Source organism: Thalia democratica, chromosome 1 (assembly GCF_965202585.1).
Source record: "Thalia democratica chromosome 1, ktThaDemo2.hap1.1, whole genome shotgun sequence".
Taxonomy (NCBI): domain Eukaryota; kingdom Metazoa; phylum Chordata; class Thaliacea; order Salpida; family Salpidae; genus Thalia; species Thalia democratica.
In genome coordinates this window covers 68,187,019-68,196,988 of record NC_139165.1, presented here as the reverse complement: position 1 = coordinate 68,196,988, position 9,970 = coordinate 68,187,019, and positions in this window count along the sequence as shown.

Below are 9,970 nucleotides of genomic sequence, written 5' to 3'. Positions count from 1 at the left end.
TAGTATTCTTAGAAATAATTTCAAACTATCAAAAAAAAAAGTTAAACTAAATTACATGCAAACTGTTAATAAAAAAGTAATATAAAAAAACAATTTACAGAAATAAAAGCTTTTTTCGGCAAAGAATTTCTTATTCGAGTTCAGGAGCCTATCCTCTTTTGTATATTTAGTACCTCCGGTTTGTAAAATATCGTATACTTATTGTTTCTCTCTATTACGTAAAATTTATCAATTAATTTTACTTATTTAATCTATTTGAATGAGAAATAAATTATAAGTGAGGATTTCAGTCGTTAACTAAGTAATTCCTATTTTATGAAAAATTAAATAGATTTGTATTCATACACTTGGATTTAACTTGAGAACTTTGATTGTTGCTCTTTAACTAAGCTAAAATTTATATCAATTACATTTCTTTTAGTTTTACACATTGAAGCGGTAAATGCTGTAATTTTTTTAAATTCTAAACAAGCTCTATTTATTTTATGAAAGTTTTATAGATTGGCAGAAATTTATAGTACTACAGTTTTAAAACTTTGTAAAACATTATTGGTAGTTTATATTTTTTTGTTCTATAACTTAAAACTTGAACATATTTCTCAATTATTACGTTATACAAATTAATTGCTTAAATATTTTTTAGTTAAGTTGTTATGTTCTTCCAGCATGAAAACCTTTCAAAACCTAATTTTAATTTAAATCTAGCTAGAGTAATTACCAAATACCCTTAAAAGCTGCTATCAAATAGTATCTATAAAGTGTTCTTTAAGTTATAAAATCAATAAAAATATTATTTTTATCATCTTAAAGCCCAAGTACACAGGTAAATGTTATTTAGTATAATATAAGTGTATGTAGTTAAAATTTTAAACAAAATATATTTAGAAAATTTTTACAGTAAAAAAGCTTTCTGCTAACTTTAATATATAAGAAGCTAGTTATAAGAAATATAAAATAATAAGCAGTAAAATATAAATGTTAGCACAAACCATGCTGTTATAAAAATAAAACTGCGATCTTTTTTACATAATATCGAAGTTATATCATGAAGTTATTTTTTTTACAGTTTACTCAATTTATTTTTCGTTAAAATTCTAAGAAAGTTAAGTTTTAAAAAATAACTCCGTTGCAATTTCAAATATTCCTTAATCTTATTGCTAATTATTAATTGAAGTTTACTTAATAAGTTGTGATTAAGAATCTAAAAGCTAATTAACTAAAAGTAAACTATGTAGGAAATGTTAACTTGTGCTACTTAAAATCTTGTTTCTTTCAAATTTATAAATTTTTGATGTAATCTTTGAAAAATATAGTGTATTTTACAAAACTTCCAATTTCATTTTTAGTATCAAATGTAAACTAAATAATTTATTTATTAAAATCGGAAATAAACTTTTTTCTTTATTTAACTTCGAAAGTAGGTTTTGAAAAAAATGTTTAAAAGTATTTAAAAGTAAAGTATGTATAAGTAAATTTTGTGTAAATTTTCTTAGCTATGATGACTTAAATGTAATAATTTTTTTTACTCTTTCTAAAAAAATTTAACAACTAAATCAATAGAACAATTTACTCTTTTCAATTAAACGTGTTTTTTGATAAAGTGATTCTAAAAGTATTCTCCAGTGTACATAAAAAAGTAGGTATTGTGCACATATACTTGCTAAAAATTTAAATTTGTTAAAAAATATGTACATAAGTATACAGGGTGGACTATAAGTTTTCGAAGTACGTATTACAAGCAAACACTACAAAGCAGAAAGAAAAACAGTCAAAGAATTTATTTAAGGAAACTAAGAACAAATTCAAATTGTATATTTTTTATGTCATTTTTTATGTTTGACAAAATGTATAACTTTTCTATGAAGTCAACGTCCGAAGCACGCAGCGTTTTCTGGGAGTTATATTCAATTATCTTGAAAAAAATGTCTTCAATAAGTCAACACTTAGAAAAAAATTGACAGTACCAAACAATCCACTAGATTCTAATAAGGCGATGTGGAATGCTCAATCTCATTATTCAAAAATGTCATGAATAATATTATAACATTTTAGTTCCTTCACTCCTCTTAGTATTTCAACAGTTTTTGTGGTTTATTTGTCCAGATCTTGTTTTAACAAACACAAGAACACATTTTAAAAAAATCTACCAATTTTTGTTCAGCAAATTATTTTTGCATGAATAACTATCGACTAGTCTCAAACAAACAAACAAAAAAAGTTTGTTGGCTATAATGTTTATATCCTCTTGATTTGATTTTTACTACTCACTAGTTCTTATTCAATAAATATTTTGTTGTATTTTGCTTTTAAAGACTTTTTTTTTTATAATGAGGCCTACTAAAACTTTTACCGAGCTCTTGAAATATTTTTTGATAAATCTGACCCATTTACTAGAAACGTAGCCCCTGCTCACTCTGAAATAACTAGTTAAGTTTTATATAAAACTATTTATTGTTGTTTATAAAAAACTGTTTGAAAATAATATTTAGACTAATTTCTACCTACTGTTTATTTTTTTACTTCATTTAAGATTTGAATCTATAGACAAGAACGGCTTGAAGTTTTTTTTAATTTTTCATGTTAGTTTTAAAAATTACAATACTTTTTTTTTAAGTTTTAACCAGTTTTTTATAGTTTATTATATTTTTATCATAAAAATTATTAAAAAGCTTAACGATAGTTTGATCTATTTACTGTTCAGGGTGTTTTTATAAGCTTAAATTTTAGAAAAAGGTATTAATACAGATAGTGAGAGCTATTTTTTTTAACCTGAATCAGAAAGTATAACTGTTTATGAACCACAGAAGAATGTGAAACTTACCAGCAGAAAATAAAAAGTTCAAATTTGAATTCCGAACAAAAAAAGGGCAGGCAAGTTTTTGCATATAAGTTATACAGAAAATAGCTGCAGACCACGACATAAAATGCCTTAGAAGAGTAAGATTAATGCAAATAATGTAAAAGGATATATGTGTGAGATCAGAATGTATCTTTAATGTAAATTTACCTTTACTAGTTTGTTGTTGGTGGTCGTATAGTGAAGTCTAAAGCTTATTGGTCTGTTCTGAAAAATAAGTTGAAAGGTTGTCCAAGTGGTGTGCGACTTGATAACCAAAAGATTTTTCGTGCACTAGGTCCTAGAACTAAATATTTTAAGCGCTTTTTTTGTTTTTCACTAAACAGTAAATTACTAAAAAGAATATTCATTTTAATTTCCTTAAAATTGAACATATTTTTTAAAAACAAGTTTTCTATACACTGCAGTTAAATTTTTCAAATTTTAAATCACACCTTGAAATAATAAATGTTTTTACTATTATGCATTTTTTAAACTTTTATATCATTATTTAAGTTTATTAAAAACAAATAAAAAACTTACGCAAAAAAAAAAATTTATTGAAAAACGAACCTAAAATTTTAAAAAGCAATAAACTAAAATTAAACTTACTAGACATTTTTTTACAAACAAGTTAAAATATACCAAACTATTTTACTGCTTTGGATCATTTAAAAGCTCTCCATTTTTAAAAGTTGTATTTGTATTTAAAATTTCAATAAAAACAATTATTTTGTTTTTTCATCTTTACAACTTTATACTGCATAGATTTTTTGTTATTCACCGCTATTTTTTAATTTTAATTAGAGCTTTTTGTGTTTAAGTTTATAGCTTTTCAACCATTTTTTTATTTCTTTATTGCTTAAAGTTAATTTAGAAGATGAATAACGTTTTTAGTTTTTTTTCATTAGCAATGAAGTTTTGTTTACTTAGAAAAGTAAAGTTTATTCATTTAAAAATAAACCATTTATTGACTAAAAATATATTAAAATATTATCTGCGATAATCTGTTGTAGTTATATTTGTTTGACAAATAACAGTAAGTTTTAAAACGTACATTATTGTTTTAGTTAGTATCATATCTTAGCTCAGCAGTAATTTTATTTTTAACTATTTTCTAAGGTAAACATACATTTATTTTTTAATTTCGCATATTTAAAACAATAAAATTAAAAGTTATACAATAAAACAATTCTAAGGTATTTTACTATTTTTTATGCATAAACTTTAACATACACTATGGGGCAGATAAAGTGCCTAATCTTAGTAAAACTTGTAAAACTAAGCTTTAAAACCAAAATAAAATTTACTTTATTTATCATGCAATCTGAATGAAAAATATATAAGAAGAATGAATTTTTATTATAGTGAACTGTAGCATGATCAATTAAATAAATTCTAGACCTAAAAATACTAGTTTAACAAAAAACGGACAAAAAACTGGAACAATTATTGGTTTCATTATACTTATTTTCTTTACTGTAGTTTTATTTCAACTTTTTTTAAAGGGTTGTTTAACAACTGTTATTATTAATAAAGCTAAAATAATGTTTTATCTAACTATAAAAAACACTTAACGAGCTCTGATGTTTAGTACTTTTTAAGTTCAATAGTTTTCGATTGAGTTATATTTAGGCAAAAGTTCAGTTTAAAAAAAGTAATTTGTTTTATTCTATTAAATTTTTCTGTAATTTTTAACTTTTTTTCTCACAGTATTTTTTTTTACTTTTTAGTTTTAAAATTTACTATAAAAACTAACGTTTTGAAAGCTCTTTTAAAGTTTATTAATTTTTGTTCTTACCTACGTCAACGGGAAATTTTATAGTTCATATCACTAAAAAACCACAATATAATCATATTGTCAATCACTTATTTTATAAGATACTTTATATTTTGTTATCAAAAAAAAAATCGTATAGGTTATCAAAAAAACATAGAATTAGTTTTTCAATGTAAAACGAGCTTATATTTTAAAAAGAGTGTAAAACTTAATCTATACTAATTAGGTATTTGATTACAACAAAGCTTAACTGTTGTTTTTTAATTCCCATAGATCTTTTTTCATTTTAAAGCTTATTCATTCTAGAAGTGTTGATTTACACGTGTTTATGTTTTCCATTCTATGAAATTAATGAAGTCTACTTAGCATTTCTTATTTGTGCTAAAATGTACAATTTTCAGTTATCTATTAAAAATTCTGCAATAATTCACAAAGTCAAAGCATATTCTAAAGTCTAAATCATGTGTAGTTTTAAATTAAACTTGAACATGAAGTAAACTTTTATTGCGATGCTGTAAACCAAAAACTAGTTATAATAAATAACTACTGCTTCTTACTAAAATAACGTTTAGTTTGGTATCCAGATACACAATAAAAATGAACATAAAAAACAAAATGGACCAATTACCACCAACAAATTCTACGTACTTAGCTGTGACCGCCAACTGACATTCTTGGCTCGGCCTAAACTCATGGATTTTCGCTCAAGTGTCCACCGTCATCTCTCTCATATTACTTATCTTCTGCATATACAAACTTTACAAGTACGGCAGGAGAAAGGGCAAGTGGCAGTTGAAGTGGTCTGACAGGAAGAAGGTACTGATGACGCTGGCAATTGTGACACCGGTAATGACTGTGGGAAGGGTCGTTTTGACCCAGGCCGTCATCATAATTGGTCTCGTAGCCCCCGTCGGCGAAGTGGGAGATTTTGCCTGCAAAGTGTACTACAGTCTATCTATAGTTTTCTACTATTTATCCGGTAAGCTTGCAGTTATAAGATTTTAAAGATTAAAATGTTAATTTGATACATTTTTTTAAACAGTCGACATATATGACACACTAAAACTCAATTTGACAAACTTGCACATAACTTAAGTGATAAAAGTTCTAAAATTTATAATTTTTAAAACACCAATTTAATGGTATACTTAGCTAAAATTATAATTTTGCAGAAAGTAGTTGCTGTTAAGTTTAATTAGAACTTTACTATAGTGAAAGCTTATTTAGTTACTTTTATACTTCATTTTTTTTCAAAATATATTAAATTTCATTACATTATTAACCTTAAACAATTTTTTTTAAACTTTTCTTGAAAAACTTGGGAAATTCTTATATGTTCATAGGTAACTCTCTGACATAGTTTGTTACTTTGGTATAAGCGTTTACATTTTAACCCATTGTTTACTTTTAGATCGACTCTAAGTTATGTGTGTTAAAATTAAGAGCTTGGGATACTAGCTGGGGGCTCAAAAATTTGGACTTTGAATTATTGCTAATTAAAGTGGGTTTTCGTTAATGGCAAATGTCACTTTTATACGTGAAAAAGATTATATGCAAAATACCATCTATTAAACATTTATATCATATAAAACATACAACATTTAAAACGTTCTTGATGCTTTATGCACCAAGCCTTACTCAAAATATTAATATTTATTTTGGTACGAAAAAGTATATATGATAAAATAAAGTAGTATGACGGAATAGTCTATAAATCTAGTTTGACAATGCATTGTACTTTTCAAAATTATGTTGTTTTTATGAGACAATATTACACAACATTTAATTTAAAGATTAATTTTTAAGTCAATGTTGGTAAAAATATAACATAAACATACATTATTTGATTAATTTAAAGTAACTTATACTTTTGTGACAGCATTACCAGCCTACTTGTTTTTCTGGCTGCGTCAAAACATCTTATACGAGCAACCGTTGCTGAAAAATCTCAACAACGTCGTTGTGCGGACATTTAGTTTGTTGTCAATGGTTCTTATGGTGTTTGCCAGTTTCGGCATGGCAATCTTCTTCATCCATTCCAGCTCGTTTACTATGACGTCAGAAATCGGTTGTACAAGAAAGCCAGATCAAAGTTTTATGGAAACTATGCATTACGTTACTACTGGTGCCATGATCGTTACTCAAGTGAGTTTGTGAAAAGTACTTTTTTGATAAACTAATATTTAGCTAAGGGTCAAGGTATTAGTACTTTGATTAGAGTGACTTTATACTACTGAATCTTTTTGTTTAGTTGTAAGTATAATATGTAAAAAAGAGGTTTTTATACTGAAAATTTTATCAATGAAAATGTGAGAGTAATTTTATAACCAGTCTAAAACTAAAAGTTAAACAAGCTATACAACACATAATAATACATATACATCAAAAATTAATAATAAAGACTCGTTAAAGTCTTAATGAGAAATCCTTTAACTTCCTAAAGTTCACACTTAAAAAACATCATTCAATTTTTAGATTAGGAAGCTGAGTTAAATCACTTAATAGTAAGCTTTTATTTAACAAGGTTATTTTATCGAGATTGGGTTCTAAAACTTAATGACAACATAAAAAATTAAACAAGCGTTGATTACAGTAATTACCATGGAAGTAAGTACAGCTTGTTTGTTAAACAGAAATTTAAGTGCTTTATGATGGTTGTTTATAAAAAGTTAAACGATTCTTTTAAAAAACACAATCTTTAGTTAGAAGACAAATGTTTTAGTGTTTTGTTTGACAAATATATACTATTATTTTTGGTGAATTAAGTTTAAGATAATAACCATTTATTTTTAGTCTATGTACTGTTTTTACAAAAATATCAAATTATTGAGTTTGTAATTCTTTACTGTCTAAATAGACGAAGTATTAAATAGTTTTAGAAGTAAAATATATTATTTATTGTAAAAAAGTTTTAAAGTCCGTTTGCTAAAATAAACTTAGTGAAGTAATAGATCATTATAAATTTTAAGTTTAAACTGTTTTGAGTATAAATAAGAAACATAATAAACTTATATAACATTTTTAGTAGATAATCTTTTTGCTCTTTCTTTACCCTGTCTTTCGGATGAAGAAAACTTGCGCTCCTAATATCGAATCAACCAAATTGCGCGTGAAACGAATTCTCTCCAGGGCAGCTAAAAGCATGGCGGCTAGTTCGTTGTCGGACACCATTTACATAGCCCTCGTAATTCTGGTCTTCCAGAAAGATTTACCTCGATCGCTCAACTCCGCAATGTACGACTTCAGTTTGATAATCAACGCGATTTCTATCATTCTCTGTTTCGAGGATTCGCCACTTTTTTCCAAATCAAACGTGAAAAATGCGAGAAAAGACGTAGAGTTGGCAAACGAACCTACATTGGAAGTGAAACAGGATTATTGTGATTCAGGGGGAAGCTCTTAAATAATGGAAACTTCCATGACGGAAACGTGAATAAAGTATCGAAATTAGGAAATGATACTGTAGGTGTATTAAGAATGAAAAGTTTTTGTAATTTACTTTGAGTTGTTAAGGTAGCAGGTTATTAGTGTTTTTAGAGTTTGTGCCATTAGTTTCTGATTTAGTTACAAAAGTGTTACATACATATAACTATTAGGTTTAGTAATGTTTAAGTATTATTCTAATTTTTTGTAGATAATTTTAAAAATGTTTTATTTATTTAATAATTTTTTGACTTATTTAAAACTTTACTCTTTCTTTATGCAAAGTCTACACACCTGATCTAACAGCAAAACTGCACTGACTTTCATTATTCTTTTTTTTGTGTAATACGCTTTAAAGATTTTTTCTAATTTTTTCTAACATTGACAACTGTTTTATATATTTTATATCTAGATTCGCACGATGTGCAGAAAAAATCTATTTTGCAAAGGATAACATTTAAATTGAATACGGGTAACATATGTTTGTATATATATAACAGAGAAAAAATAAACTTAAAGTGATTAAAGTATAATTTCTAGAAGAAAGGTTAGATAAAGGACGTAAAACTCAATGGTAAAGAGTACAAAGTTGGATACAGAGAGTTTTGGTTAAAGTTTATAGTTCATAGATTTAATTTAGAAATATTAATCATGGTCTTGTAACGAACTCGATTCTCGATTTCGTTGTTTTATACTTTTCCGCCAGTTGGCGCTATAGTCAGCCAAAATTGTGTACTTATTTCAAGATAACGATAAGAAAATGCTCATTAGCCTGTAGCTCGCGCACTACGCGCAGCTCGAATATGTTGTTATTTATTTTTGTTTTTGGCTCAGTTAGCCATAACATCGTGCAAAAAGCACACTAATTATAATAAGAACTTAAGACACTGATTGAATTTGAGAACTTTGTTATGATTGTCATTTTATAAGAACTTCATGTTTATTTGTATAACTGTATTGTAATGCGCTCAGTTAAGCCATAAGACCGTGCGAGAGGCACATGAATTGATTATAAGAACTTTTTTATTATTTTAATTTTATAAGATCTTGATGTTTATTTGCGTTATCGTATTATATTGTGCTTAGTTTAGCCATCGTTGTGCATGAAGCACGATATATATTAAGACTCTGTATTATTAGTACTTTTATTAGTAAGAACTATATAAGTATTTAAGATTTTAAACACTTTAAGAACATTTCTATTTGTAGAACTTTGTGTTTATTTATTGTGTTTATATTCGCAGTTTTATTCAACTGATTTATTAGCTGCTTTATCATTTCTACTTCCTAGTTCTCACATTAACATCACGTTTTGAATAAACTCACTTCATTAAAGAAATTATATATATTAAGTTTATTACATACTTAATAATTACTAAGTTAAACCTAATGAGTAAGGTAAATTCAGTAAAAGCCTTAAGAGCTAAACGCGCCTAAGCGTTTAGCACAAAAAAGGGGACTTCCCCAAAATAAAGGTAGTTCCTACCACAGGCCCTTTAGGACTACAGACTAAGTTAAACTTTTCAAGAATAACACCTTGTTATGTGGTAACTTTTTTTTAGTAACTTGATTTTAAGCTAAAATTACGTTTGAAAAAATTGATTGCTTTAGTTTTTTTTCTATAATAAACACAAAACTTAATTCATAAGAAAGTTAAAAGAAAGTTGATAGTTGCTTTAGAACAGAGGTCGGCAGGCAGTTGGTGCTCGCGGGCCAAATTTCAAGTTTCCAAAATCTTCGCGGGCCGCAGTTTTAGTTTTAGTGATAGTAACAAAAAAAATTATTCAGTTTTTTATTTTTTAAGACTTTTAGCTACATATAGAATACCTGTTTAAATTATACATAATTAATGGAATACAATTTTCATAAACTAATATACTCAAGACTTGATAACTATGTATGTACTATCATTAAAAGTTAATAAGGTTAAC